Genomic DNA, 14,229 nt, shown 5'->3' on the forward strand with positions numbered 1-14,229 from the left:
TTTGCCTCCAGAAACTTCCAATCATCATGGAACAGATCAACATGTGGATCTGGCTTCTATTTATGAACTTGTTGAGGAGTCAGAAGTTTTGAGCAATATGAAACTTCTAAATATCTACCATCTTCATGATCTTCATGAAAAACTCTCTGATCAACTGCTCTTCACCTTTATTCTTGTCACAAAGTATTGGCCGAAAAACTCACTAACATATACTGAATTCAATTATTGATTCTATTGAATGAATTAATGAAACTAGTAGAATTAATGAAATGTATTACTAGAATAATTAATGGAATTTATGTTAATGAGCAATAAATTAATGTTACTAAATTAATGGGATTCTTGTTCTTGCATTTTATTCACAATATAGATGAAAACCCACATGAATATAATCTAATAAACTCATTCATTCTGACTTCTAAATATGCTACTAATTTTATTGTTAGTTTTAGTCAGCTAATTTTTTTTTTCACTTTTGCTTTTATTTGGGGGGAGGTATTTAGATTACAGTTTACTGTGCCCCTGGGAGCAAACTTGGAACACCTGATAGATTGGTAAAGTTGTGAATTTATTAGTAAAGTTACATAGAGTTCAGGTGTACAATTCTGTAATACATCATCTATGTATATCACATTGTGTGTTCACTACCCAGGGTCAGTTCTCCTTCCATCACCATATATTGGATCCCCTTTACCCTCATCTACCACCCCCTTCCCTCCTTACCCTCTGGTAACCACTAAACTGTCACCCCAATGAAATTTAATGATAATAATAATTGCTGTTTAAAGGTTAAAAATAATTGCAAAAACCTCAATTACATTTGTACCAATCTAATAAATCATGGGGTTGTAATGTACAGCATAGGGAATATTTTGATAGTGTGGTACGGTGAAAAAAAATTGTTAATTTTTTGGGGGCTTTAAACATTTTCTTCTTCAACATATTTCTGAAATACATCCACTGCTACATATTTCCTGAAATATTTCCATTGCATACATAGACTTTATGTGAATAATAACTTAAGAAGCAGTATAGAACACATTTCCTTCAAAGAATGTGGGGTCTTGATGGTTTTTGACAATAAGAGAAAAACATGAAACTTGATAATACAACTGAGTGGGGAAAAAGGTTTATGAAAAGATTTGTACACTAGCTTAAATAACTTTCTTTGATTAGGTCACTGTTGGGTGGCCAAAAGAATCATAGCTCCTTATCTCACTGAGTACTTTTGTATATAATTATTATTATTTTTACATGTGCAAGGAGGAAGCCAATAACCTTGGTGAGAATTAATTAGGTTCGTGAGATGAAGAATCTCACCATCTTACATACAAAACTCAAACTAAACATGCTGTAAAAAACCGTATCTTTCATATCATCAGAAATTATTTCATTCATATCTCAACATACTTTTGAAGGCCCCTTGTTTTTATGTTTTATGTTGCTATTCTGATATTTTACAAGCCAAATATTTCAGAAAATAATAAAGTGTTAAGATAGGTAACACGTTGCTATGGTCTAATGCTAACAACAAAAAGACAGTATCATTATACAGAGATAAAAAGCAATATTCAAAGAATTTTCCTATGCATTAGGTTTTAGATTGCTGTAAGAATCATGAAAAACACACACTTTATGAACTACGGTTCTTTTGCACTTAAGGAAATGATGACTCAAAGTGAATCGGGGTACCTGATAAATCCTAGTCCTGTAAAGAAACCAAGATCCAAGATTTCATGACAGAGGGGGACTAATATAAGAGGGGAAGACACTAGTGTGGGAGAGAATAAGGAGAATTTTGAGAAGATAAAATAAAATAAACAAAGTGGAGAGGTTTAAAGGCACTGGTGTTCAGGAAATTATTGGCAATCAAGTTATAATTTGTATGGTATAGCAATGAAATTTCTGGCTAGAGACGTATAATAGGTATCTATCACTTCATTGTTTAGATATCTTGAGTTTGGGAATCACATTAATCATAGCATATTGCATTTTATTCACAAAATAGATGATACTTAGGATAATCTTAAGGTACTTCTTATTTATACTGTTAAAATAGCTTTCTGCTTGGTTACTTTCACTCTATTTTCTACCTGTTTAAACATTCTTAAATATTATATTTTATAAAGTAAAGCTTTTGTCAAATATAATACATAAAATAACACATTGTTATATTTACTTATTTTATATAAATATATATTCATGTTAAATACAAATGTAGCTGACTATCTGGTGTTGGTGATATCTGTTGTACAAAAAGAAAAATACAGTGTGGACTTTATGGCAAGCCTTAGTGCGAGATCACAATGGAGGTAAATAAAGTCGTAGAGCAAGGCCCTGTAGCGAAGATTTAAAATATCTTTGGAAAATCATGTCCTTGGATACTATGTGTGCCTGGCAAAGATACAAAACTTGACCATGGAACAAGTGACCATGTATTTGCAGCTGTCCATTGGGAACTGGGTCCTGTTGAACCCTCCAAGTCATAAAGTAAGGTGGACAAGTCATAAAGTAAGAGGAAAGAAACACTCAGGGAGACAAAATGGCTCTGCCAGTTGATGTTAGCCCATCTTTGTCAGCAGTGTCCACATGCTGGCAAGATGACCAAGTGGACAAAGTGACCACAGAGGCTACTCATGGGCCCCACAGCATGAGCTCCTACTTACAAGGCTGATATAATTTTTCAAAGCCACCTGTGAATGCCCAATTGGTCAGCAACAGAGGCTAATGGGAAACACCCAGTATGGCAAGGAGACCATCTGGCTACTTGGTTGCAAATTGAACGTGGCCCCCTTTGCCCTGGAAGGATCAAGTGGTTCATCGTCAAACACATAGACACCTAGTCAGAGTATGAGTCTGCTTCGCATGCTTCGCTCAGCAGCACCACTATTCAGGAGCCAATCAAAAGCTTGATCCACCAGCACGGAATTCCTCACAATGTAACCTTCACTCAGGAAATCCACTTCACAAGAGAGACAGTGTGAAGTGGCTTCATTACAGTAGAGATAACGTGAAGCGGGATCCACAGGTTTTATCAAAAACGCAGCCCCCTGCAGCTCTCTGCCTGAGAGTGCATTATGTCGGCCTCCTGACAGCAAAGCTGAAGAATCAGACCAGAGGCAACTCCTTCAAAAGATTGGGCTAGAAATCTCCACTTACCGTCACTCTCAATGACCATTTAAGTACTTTGTGTTTCCTCTCTAAAACTAGAATTTTCAAGGATAGTTGCCCCATTCCCAAAGACAGCCTTGCTAAGTGACATACCAAGGATCTCACTGAACTGCAGCTATAGCTGCTGCCTAAGCACTTTGGGCTCCTTGTTTCCAAGGACAAGCGGCATGAAAAAGAGTTAGCATCTATCGAGAGTAGATGACCTGATTAGTAGAAGGTGCTAGGGTTACTGTTACACAGGGTAGGGAGAATACGTGTGGAGCTCAGCTGATTCACTTGGATAAATTTGGGGATTTCCTGTGCAAATGTGGACATGATTTATCAAATGTTCTGACTCTATCAAGAAAAAGTTATGGTTAACAAGGTTCATACTTCTCACGAATAAGGGCTTGGGTAACATCATGAAAAAAGCCACCAGGACCAATGGAGGTAGGAACTGAGGGTGAGGCAGATTTATAATGGAGATTGAAGGAGGAAAATGATGAGTACCAATTGTAGCTCCAAGATTAAATGCAGCGACAGGGACTGTTTCATCCCACTTTTTACATTTTTATACTTCCTTTTCCTTTTACATTTCCCCTTAGGAAGAGAGGCAAACCAGTTATAGAGAATTACTCTCCTGACAAGCTGACCCTCAAGGCGTAAGTGGTGGACTGTGACAGGTCCAGATATGTACTGGGACTCATTGACATCACTTCAAAAAATAATCGCTGTCCAGTTGTGTCAAGGGACGTTAGCTGACAGCCCTCCTCTGTTGACTTTCTTAGGACCGGCCTCACCTTTGAAGCCAAGGTCAAGTTTTTTCATGGCAGCTCCTGGTCAATAGCTGAACAAGGTGACAGAATGACTTCTTTTTTATTTATTTCATCCGTGCTACTCTTTTGCAAACTTTTTGTTCTTCTAGCCCTATCTCAGTGCCTGCTTCCTAGAGAATCCAGCTAGCAAATATTCTCTCTATTCTTCCTTGAAATTGAATGTTTCCTTCTATGAGTGGTTTCCTTCAGCCTCAAGAATTTTCATTAGTATTTATTTCAGTGCAAAATTATCTGACATAGTGAATCCACTGGAAATTAACACTCAGTTATTGTGTTAGTCAAAGGAAAAATAAAATAAAAGAGGATGAGAAAAGAAGGATATTTTACATTTTTAAAGGAAGTTGCAGGGAAGGAACTGACTCTGAAAATACACAAAACACATTGATAGTCTGAGAAGTGGAAAGCCTGAGGATACAAATACCACGTTCTTTCAAAATTTGTATAATGTGAATGAAAATATATGAAAATACCTAAACTATATTTCCTTCACACAGTACATTTAAGTAGCATTTAGATTAAATGGTCCATAGGCTAAAAGAAAGTAGAAGAGTTACCCGAAATCCCCATCTCTTCCCTTCCCTTCTCCGTTTCCCACCTTATCAACATTGCTCCCAGGCCCTCTTCAGGTAGCTCCAACCAACCTCTCCTTGTGACTCCATCTCAATTCAGTTTTCCTGAGTCACTTTGTCTTTAAATGTTTGCCGGGCTCCTTTCTGTTTCTAGCCATTTCTCATTCTGTGTTATTTTTCTTCCCTCCATTGGATGTGAAAAGCACTGTGTAATAATATGTGATAGATGGAAAATAAATTTGGAGAATGTGAATCAGTGGTGACAAGTAGAATCAATCATTAGAAGCATCATTACAAAAAACAAAGCTGTGCCACTGATCACTTGACATAGTAGAAAAGTGACAGAAAGAATCCCAGAGCAAAGCAGGAATACATATATGTGGACTCATGGCCAGGGAGAAAATAAGGGGCTTCTCTGGCCATAACAAGATGAAGATTATTGACAAAAATTCCATAATAGGAATAATCATAAGCTTTGTGCTATAATAATAAATTATAACACCCATAAATACAGGAGGTACGCAGCCAGTCAAGTGCAATTACAGAGAAGATTAATAAATTATATATATGTATATACATATACACACACACACACACACACACACACACACACACATATATATATATACACAGAAGAGCCATAACGATTAATAATAGTATATAAATTACTCAGTCCACAAGATAACCATGAAGCTCAGAATCTTCTCATTGTGACTTATCTGAACTCAAATCTCATATCAACATGTCCCAAAACTGCTGCTCTGGGAACTTCTCCTCCGGCTCTCTTGGAGCTACCTACTCCACCCAGGCTCCTGCTGTGGCTCTTCCTACCCCAGCAACCTGGTCTACAGCACTGACCGCTGCTCCCCCAGCACCTGCCAGCTGAGCTCCTCTCTCTACAGTGGCTGTCAGGAGAACTGCTGTGAGCCCACCAGCTGCCAGACGTCCTGTGTGGTGTCCAGACCCTGCCAGATGTCCTGCTACCGCCCAAGGACCTCCACACTCTGCATTCCCTGTCAGTGAGTCTCTGAGTTCTGGGGCCAGCAGCTGCTGCTCCCTGGTCTGTGATTCCGGAAGTTTCTCCTCGCTGGGTTGTGGATCCCATGTTTTTAAACACCTGGGTCATAAAGTCCTTGGCTTCTGTTTCCTGAGCTATGGATCCAGTTTCTGCCAAGCAATCTATTTTGTTACTGGGAGACTCTAGACATCTTGTTACCATACTACCTGGTTATCTGGCTTCTACTGATCAACTTGTTCAGTTCCAGTACATTTTAAACAAAGTTATCAAAATGTCTACAAGGATTTCCATCACACTCATTATTTTCAGTGGCAACTATCTTCTTAGTCTTTAATCAGCATCTCCTTAACCAATCCCTTTCTATCAAGTACAGGGGAACAGACTGATTCCTAAATCCTCTAAATTTAATGATTTCACTGAAAAATAACTATAAAATTAACATAACCGATGGAGTTCATGCTAATTTATTTTCTGCCCAAAATGGATAAAGAGTTAAATGATTATAATCCACTAAAAAATTATTTCTGGCATGAAAATATTTTTTTATTGTTTATGCATTACTGACTCATTAATAGAAACTCAACATGCATCAGGGAATAAATTTTGGAAGCCTAGAAAATTGTGGATTTGATCTAATTTTTTTGGACTATGGATATTTTTCTCATTTGAATTAGTTATTAGGCATCCATGTTTTGTAGTTTTAGAGATTTATGAATGAAAGTCTCAGAATCAGGATATGATTTGATTCCTTCAAAGCACATGGGTTTTATCTACACAGAGAAAGGAATGTAACTGTGAACTTGACAGAAACATTGGAAATGTCATGAACAAGAATAACATTTAGGTGTACGTAGTTAGTTCTTGAGTCTTGCTTCCAAATGCTTGTCCAGGTTTCCCTCTGTTCCTAGTCTTCCTCCATTCAATTTGTAACATTGCTGAGCTTTCTCTATTGAATATAAAATACTCTACATTAATATTTAATACTTGGAAAACAATTTTTGAGAATAAGAATAGTCACAAGTAGGTCCAATCTTTAGAAAACATTTTTGCAAGGCCAAAGCTATGCATCTAACCAAATAAAAAAATAAAAGAAAGTGATGTAATTTCAATCTCCACCCTTCGAAGGAATGCATACTCCAGCATTGCCAGAATCAGATATACATGCAGCGTATACAAGTAAGTACCTAAAGGAAGGACATTCCTGGCCATGATGGGATGGTCATTAAGGTAAACCATCATAGCATTTCTGACACAAGAGTAGTTTATTGGCTTTGTGTTTTATTATTATGGCACCCATAAATACAATATGTAAGAAATTAGGTAGCTGCAATTACAGAAATAATAATTGAGTAATAACATGCAAATGAGAGAATACAAATGTGAAAACGATGCCCTTGTAGCTTTCAACATCTATTGCCGAAAGCATAGAATCGCCACAGCCCAGGAGTGACATTCAAACTCAGAATCTTCTTTCTGTAACTCTACTTTACTCACATCTCCCTCAACATGTCCTACCACTGATGCTCTGGAAACTTCTCCTGCTTCCTTGGGGGCGAACTGCACTACCCAGGCTCCTGCTGTGGCTCTTCCTATCCCAGCAACCTGTCTACAACACTGATCGCTGCTCCCCCAGTTCCTGCCAGCTGGGCTCCTCTCTCTACAGTGGCTGTCAAGACACCTTCTGTGAGCCCACCAGCTGCCAGATGTCCTGTGTGGTGTCCAGACCCTGCCAGATGTCCTACTACTGCCCAAGGACTGCCACTCTTCAGTCCCTGTCAGTAGACTTATACTATGTCTCTGGACTCTGGGTTCCGCAGAGGCTGCTCCCTGGGCTATGGATCCAGAAACTGCTACTCCCTGGGCTGTGGTTCCAGTGGCTTCTGACCCCTGTACCTTGGAGTATGGATTTGGATTCTACCATCCAACATATTTTGGTTTTTGGAATCTGCAGCTACCCGCCAATCTGTGGATCTCACTTTTACAGATTAACTTGGTGAATGTTATTAATATGTTGAATATTTTTGTAGAACGTCAATTATTTTATTCTAACAATTTTCCTCATGGTCTCCAAAGACAAATTGCTCACCCACTCTATCTCCACTCAGCCCAGGTTACAGATTGGTTCTTGCAGAATTTAAATTTAAATAATAAACTTAAACTTCAAATTACAGTTCCATTGGTGATGGAAATCATCTAGTTATTACATATGACGTTTTTAAGTTCGCGTATTCATCCTAGAAAAATTGGCACACACTTCATTGCTGAATATAACTACAGTCACGTTTCAAATATTCCTCTTAGGAAGCTATACACCGATGCCAGTGCCTAGTCCACCTTTCAAAGCAATTTTGGAACTCTTTTTCTGGAATGGCCATCAAAGCTGTCATCGTATTACCCTTGATGTCTTGAGTGTCATCAAAATGTCTTCCTTTCAGTATTTCCTTTATCTTTGGGTAAAGAAAGAAGTCATTGGGGGCAAGTGAGTAGGGAGGGTGTTCACTACAGATATTTGTTTACTGGCTAAAAACTCCCTCACAGACAGTGCCACGTGAGCTGGTGCATTGTCGTGATGCAAGAGCCATGAATTGTTGGCAAAAAGTTCAGGTCGAATTTTTTCCTACAGCCTTTTCAGCACTTCCAAATAGTAAACTTGGTTAACTATTTATCCAGTTGGTACAAATTCACAATGAATCTGATATCAACCTCATTGCAATCAGTTCGCAAACTTAATTGTCAGACTTCGTGTCTTTCAAGAAGTAACAAAATCTAATTTTCTTAAGTAAATAAACATATTTATTCTGGCACCCATATATGGTGTTATTATTATTATTTGTTACTTATTTCTTGTTAAGAATTTCACTATTTATTGGCTTTATATATGTAAAAGATTAATTTGCTTTGCAAAGTAAGCTTTGGATTTCTAGAGGTAGGGGGATTTGGAATAAAATTTTTGGTCTTTAGATTTTGTTTGTATTTTAATATAAACTTTGTATAAATAAACAAATCAAGAGCTTAGAAAGCCTAATCCTCTAAATCATGTGAGTTCTTGTATCTCTCTTCACAGCAGGAGAAAATCTCAAAAGTTGGTGCATACTTATGCAATGTAGAGAGAAAGAATAAAATTTAGAAAAACTGCTGGGTTTGTACATGAAATACAAATTAAATGTAAGTCTAGCTTGTGTCTGTATATTTTCAGAAAATACTAAATGTAAAGCTTGAATAACTACATTAAGTTCATCCCATGTTGGTTGGTAAAGTGACCAAATCCCTGAATCTTTGTGAGTACATTTCCATGGAATTCATTTATTTACAGTATATAAGGAGGAAACCAATCATTCTTGGTGTACAGATTTTGCTTCAGGGTGTGTGCATTTTAATCTCTATACTCTCCAATGGCTCAAACTATACATATAGTTGAAAACCACAGGATTTATGTCAGCAAAATATGGAGATCCTTTATTTTTATTTTTTTATAGTCACCTGTTAATCTTTTATAGGCCACACATTCCAGAAAATGATACACTGCCCTGTCAGACCATTTGATCAGGAGAGAAATCTAATAATAAAAAAAACATTACCTTTGTGTTGAACTAAATCAATGTTCAAAGAGATTTTCAAGTCATTATTTCTTTAGAATCTTAAACACTGCTCAGAGGAAGATAAATTTTATGTGCAACATTCCTTATAAACATGAGGCAACGGAAGCTAAAAGTGAGTCAAGGTCTGGCCAAAGATCCCCCAGTCTGAAAGAAAAATTGACGCTTGTAATTTCTTGAAAGATGGAGCCTACTATAAATAGCAAAAACAGAAGTAGTATAGGATAGCATGGAAGTAGTTTGGGAAGGTAAAATGGAATGAACAAGGCTAAGAGGCATAAAGTTACCCAGTTTATTTAGGGAACGTTTGGGCAGTTAATTTACAATGAGTGGAGGCTTTATTTGGTAAATGGCGCTAGATATATAAATGGCTAAAAATCTTCACTCCAGATTTTTTTGTCCATTCTAAATAATTTTGCATATATCATAAAATAAATATTTTTCCAATCATCCTTATATACAGAAATTTAACATATTATTTACAAATATTACCTTTGACAGCATGAGACTGGGTGGTTTGAATCACTCCTATCAATAAGAACCCTGGTAAAACTAGATAAAATAATTTGTGCACAAACATTAGAGCACTACCATGTTAAGAACCGAAAGATCAAAATTAGGAGAGGCTTTAAGTCAATGAAACGTTGGTATTTGGACTATTTTTTTTCTCGGAGTTATCCACTGACTTCAGAAATGTTAATGAGCTCATGGAGTGAATGAACAGAATCAGATTCCAGGAACTTCTGAAGAGCTGTAAATACAAGTAAACATTGTAGGCTTTTGATATGTTCTAGGCTTAAAGCCTCTACTAGAATTTTAAGAGTAGGCAAACATAGGCTATGTTTCATAGGAACTGAAGGCAGTCTTTGAATTATATCAATATCGAAGATGGGAGAGTGTTAGTAATCGTACCCACCTTAGTATATCCAGAGTAATTTCCTGTCCACATAGACCTATTCAGAGCCTCAAATTATCTATGGTGATTGATTAAAAATTACTAATGTTACTGGGAAAAAAAAGGACCCGAACCAAGAGATAACACAAGGTGACCCCTCGAGCCTTGCCTTTGCTGGGTGTACAAACCCTTTGGAGTGTACTCTTCTCCTAGTAATGCCACCTTGAGTCTTGAGCCCTTTGAGGCCTTTTGAGCCTCCCTTTTGCTCAGGGCCCGTTTCAAACTCTTTGGAGTGTACTTTCTCTCCTAATAATAATGCCACCTTGAGCCCTTTGGGCCTTGAGCTGCTTTTCTTTGTGCTCGGCCTGCTCCTAATTCTTTGGAGCGTACTATCTTCTCTAATAAACTCTCTTACTACTTAAAAAAAAAAAAAAAGATAACACAAAATGCAAACTATCCTACAGGAGATCCAAATAATGGACATATTAGAAATACACAGAAAAATAATTGTGGCTATTATTCTTTAAAACTTAAAGGCAAGTTTAAGAATTTTGACAGAGTGCTAGAATATATAAAAATGGACATGAAAATGCTAAAACTATAAAATACAACAACTGAAATTAATAAAACTCAAATGACTTCAAAGGCAAAATAAAACAGTTGAAACTGTGAACCAACCTCCCTCCCAGCTGCAATCTAGAATAAAATAATGAGCTCAGATCAGAGAGTGGGAGCATATCTGATTGGCATATAGGAAAACTGGAGGTGCAATAGGCTGATAAAAATTGGGGACAGTTCCTGCTTAACTCAGTTCTTTGAGTAATCTTCTTATCAATAAGGCTTTTACCTTTCTAAAACGCAGAAGGAAGGACTTACAGTCTCTGGAAACCAATAAATCTAAATTTTGCGTATGTATATTTGTGTGCATATGTGTGTTAAACATATAATCATATGTGTATGTAAATACAATCATATATGTAGATAAATATAAATATTTATACTCTGCAATCCACTGTTCTTTTATACAATATCTATAATGTAATAAAATCTTACAAAAAATTTCAGAGAACATGTAAATATTCCCCCAATCAAAGAAAAGCTATCAAGAGAAGCAAAGTCACATTTGGCACAAATATTAGAATTAGTTGGAATGGACTTTAAAATGACTATGATCAATATGTGATTAATTTAAGAAAAAGATGTATATAATTGATAAATATCTGGGGAATTTTAAGAGATTTGGAAATAATAAAAAATATTTAGTGAACCATCAAACAGAAAGCTAAAAATTTAAAATAAAAATAGTACTAAGAGAATGCTTTATAAAACAAAAGTAAAAATATGTGAACTTGAGGATGGGTTTTTAAAAAATATCCAATTAAGCTACACAGAGAAATTAAAAAAAAAAAAAAAAGACAGAGTAAAGTGTTGGAAACTTGCTGAAAAACATCAAACAATCTAAAAATAATATAACAGGTTGGGGGGTGGGAGATGAGGGTAAGGGGGATCAAATATGTGGTGATGGAAGGAGAACTGACTCTGGATGGTGAACACATAATGTAATTTATAGATGATGTGATACAGAATTGCACACCTGAAATCTATGTAATTTTACTAAGAATTGTCACCCCAATAAATTTAATAAAAAAATAAAAAAAGGAAAAAAAACTATATAACAAATGTCCCAGAAAAAAAAAAAAATTAAAGTTGGGCAAGAGATAAAATGAAGAAACTGTGGTAAAAAAATTTGCACATTTAACAAAACAAAACAAACCTCTGTAACTCACAAATCCAAGAAACTTAGGATATTTAATTTGATTTGGAATAAACAAAAAGAAATCCAGGTTTAGGCATATCATAGTTAATTGGTAAAAAACAACGACAAAAAGAAAATCTTAAAAGTAGCCAAAGGAAACAAGAGATAACACATATGGGGAAATAATAATAAGAAATGCAGCTAATTTTCTTAAGGCCAGAAGAAAGTGGAAAGGTATCTTTAAAAGGCTGAAAATAAAATAAGGCAACCTAGAATTCTTTATCATTTTAAAATATTCTTCAAAAATGAAAAAAAAACAAATTCAGAAAATTTATATCCTCAAAAATTAAATATAAATTAATTAATTTGATGTTGGCTGACTTGGTTATCAATTTCTAGAAGTGGGTGCAATTGAAAAAGCACCATAATCTATGGCTAACACTCCTTAGATTGGAAACAATTGGATCTATATTTCAGGAATGCAGATCCACAAATAAAAATATCCCGTCAATACGTCCACAGTAAAGAGTACACATATTTTGAAATTGCCCAGTTGTATAACATTGACAAATGATTCAGTTGTGTTTTTCTTCCGAAAACAAACAAACAAACAAAAAAAACTACCCCAGGAGGCCTACACTGTATTGGCCTAACCAGTACAAGGTTGGGACTGGGTTGACCAGGATCTGAGCGTGTAGGAAGTCTCCTTCAACTAATACACATCATTATTTACCATTATAGAAATGTAGAATTAGAGATGAGAATACACTGGAAGAGAATGAGGTTACAAGGCTCTTTGACTGGTATAGAGAATATGAACGAAGATTCTGCACTCTTTAAAAACTAATTTATTAACTTTCATATTTTTCTAAGAGTAGTTCTACTCCCTACTCATCACGTTGTTATTCTTAAGTTTTCCATGAAGGCTATTTTGAATAATTGTTTGCAAAACAGGACGAATAAGAAAGACTAAGACAGTCACTCAAATTTTACTAGGTTGTATCATTATTAACACTCATTTCAAATTATTTCCCAATTTCTACTCTGTTTTGTTTGTATGTTTGGATAATTATTAATGGCATTAATTAATTTACAATTATATGTGTTTTTTTAAGTTAAAAATGTATAATTCATTTCTATCATATCTACTAAATTTTCACTTAAAAAAATATATTGCTAGCACTAAACTGAAAAGTCACCCAAATTTAAAGTCTACAGCCAACATTTGTGATAGAATTTATTCCAATAGGTTTTTCTCTTCAAAAATGAAATTCACACAGTTTAAATGTAAAGTCCTTAATCTAAAAATAATGCAGTGGTTTGTTATCTAGTTTTCAATTTTGTTTTGTTGTTTATTTGTGGAATTAAAATGTAAGCTGAGTGTTCCACTGTGAATGAGCTTTGAAAGCCTAAGTGTGTTCAAGATCTTAACTAATATATTTAGAGTTTTAACTTTCTTAAAATGATATTTCTGGGAAGTTCATAGTTTCAAGGTGCAGCTATTTCTGACTATAAATCTCAGGAGCAGAGGAGAGTTGAATTCATTCAGTGAACAATTGACCATGTTTCTGTGCCGGCAGAAGGAGGAAATTAAGAAGTTAGCACATGTTCTAGGGATATAGAAAGCAAGGATTTGTTTGTTTGCTTTGGTCCACATGAAACAAAAAAAGGAAATAGAGAACTAGTATATGTTTGTAAAATTGAGAAAAGAATGCCTGTGAGCTTGTAGTAATGAGAATTGAATTCACCCCCATGTCAGTTGGCAGTACAGTCTGAATTTTACATTCCAACAACCAGTTCCCAATCTGATTCATTTCTCTAAGTGTGTGTAAGGAGGTTATCACTGAACCTAGGTGGGGAGAGTTTAGGTTCAGAAGATACGGATTTCATTTTGGTGCCTTCCCAAGGCTTGAACTCAATGTAGCTGAAAATGAGCTTCTAGAACAGTCCATATGTCTGTTTCAGTTGAATCTCACCATGAAATTGGATACTCTCATTTTTTATTATGATTACCTTCTAAGCTTTTATAAATATACTATTTCAGAAAGTAAGTTGCTAACAATGTAGCTTGTTGTAAATGAGCCAAACATAAAAACAAACTGATATCTTTGTGTAGAGCCAAGAAATCTTTAAAGCAATTTCCTATGCATCATTTCATTATACCCTCAAGCAGACCTGTTAGGAATTTATGTATTATATTCTAAGGTCCTTCTGGTACATGATAAAATAGAGGCTCATGGGAATAATAGACTTGCCAAAGTTGCTATTCCTTTCAGGAAATTAAAATGTCCCACTCTTGTCCTAAATGCATTAAATATGACAGACATAAGTGAATACATAAATCACCAAGTTAAACTTATTTATTGTATAGATGTGGAACTTGAGACCTAGAAGAACTAGTTTCTAGGT

General features: G+C 35.6%; 1 pseudogene; it reads left to right on the top strand.

Moving 5' to 3' along the window:
* The first annotated feature begins 5,297 nt into the window (after nt 1-5,297).
* On the top strand, nt 5,298-5,759 carry LOC117032981 (keratin-associated protein 13-1-like; annotated as a pseudogene).
* Nucleotides 5,760-14,229: the final 8,470 nt, after the last annotated feature.

The sequence above is a fragment of the Rhinolophus ferrumequinum genome, chromosome 2 (assembly GCF_004115265.2).
Source record: "Rhinolophus ferrumequinum isolate MPI-CBG mRhiFer1 chromosome 2, mRhiFer1_v1.p, whole genome shotgun sequence".
NCBI classification, from domain to species: Eukaryota; Metazoa; Chordata; class Mammalia; order Chiroptera; family Rhinolophidae; genus Rhinolophus; species Rhinolophus ferrumequinum.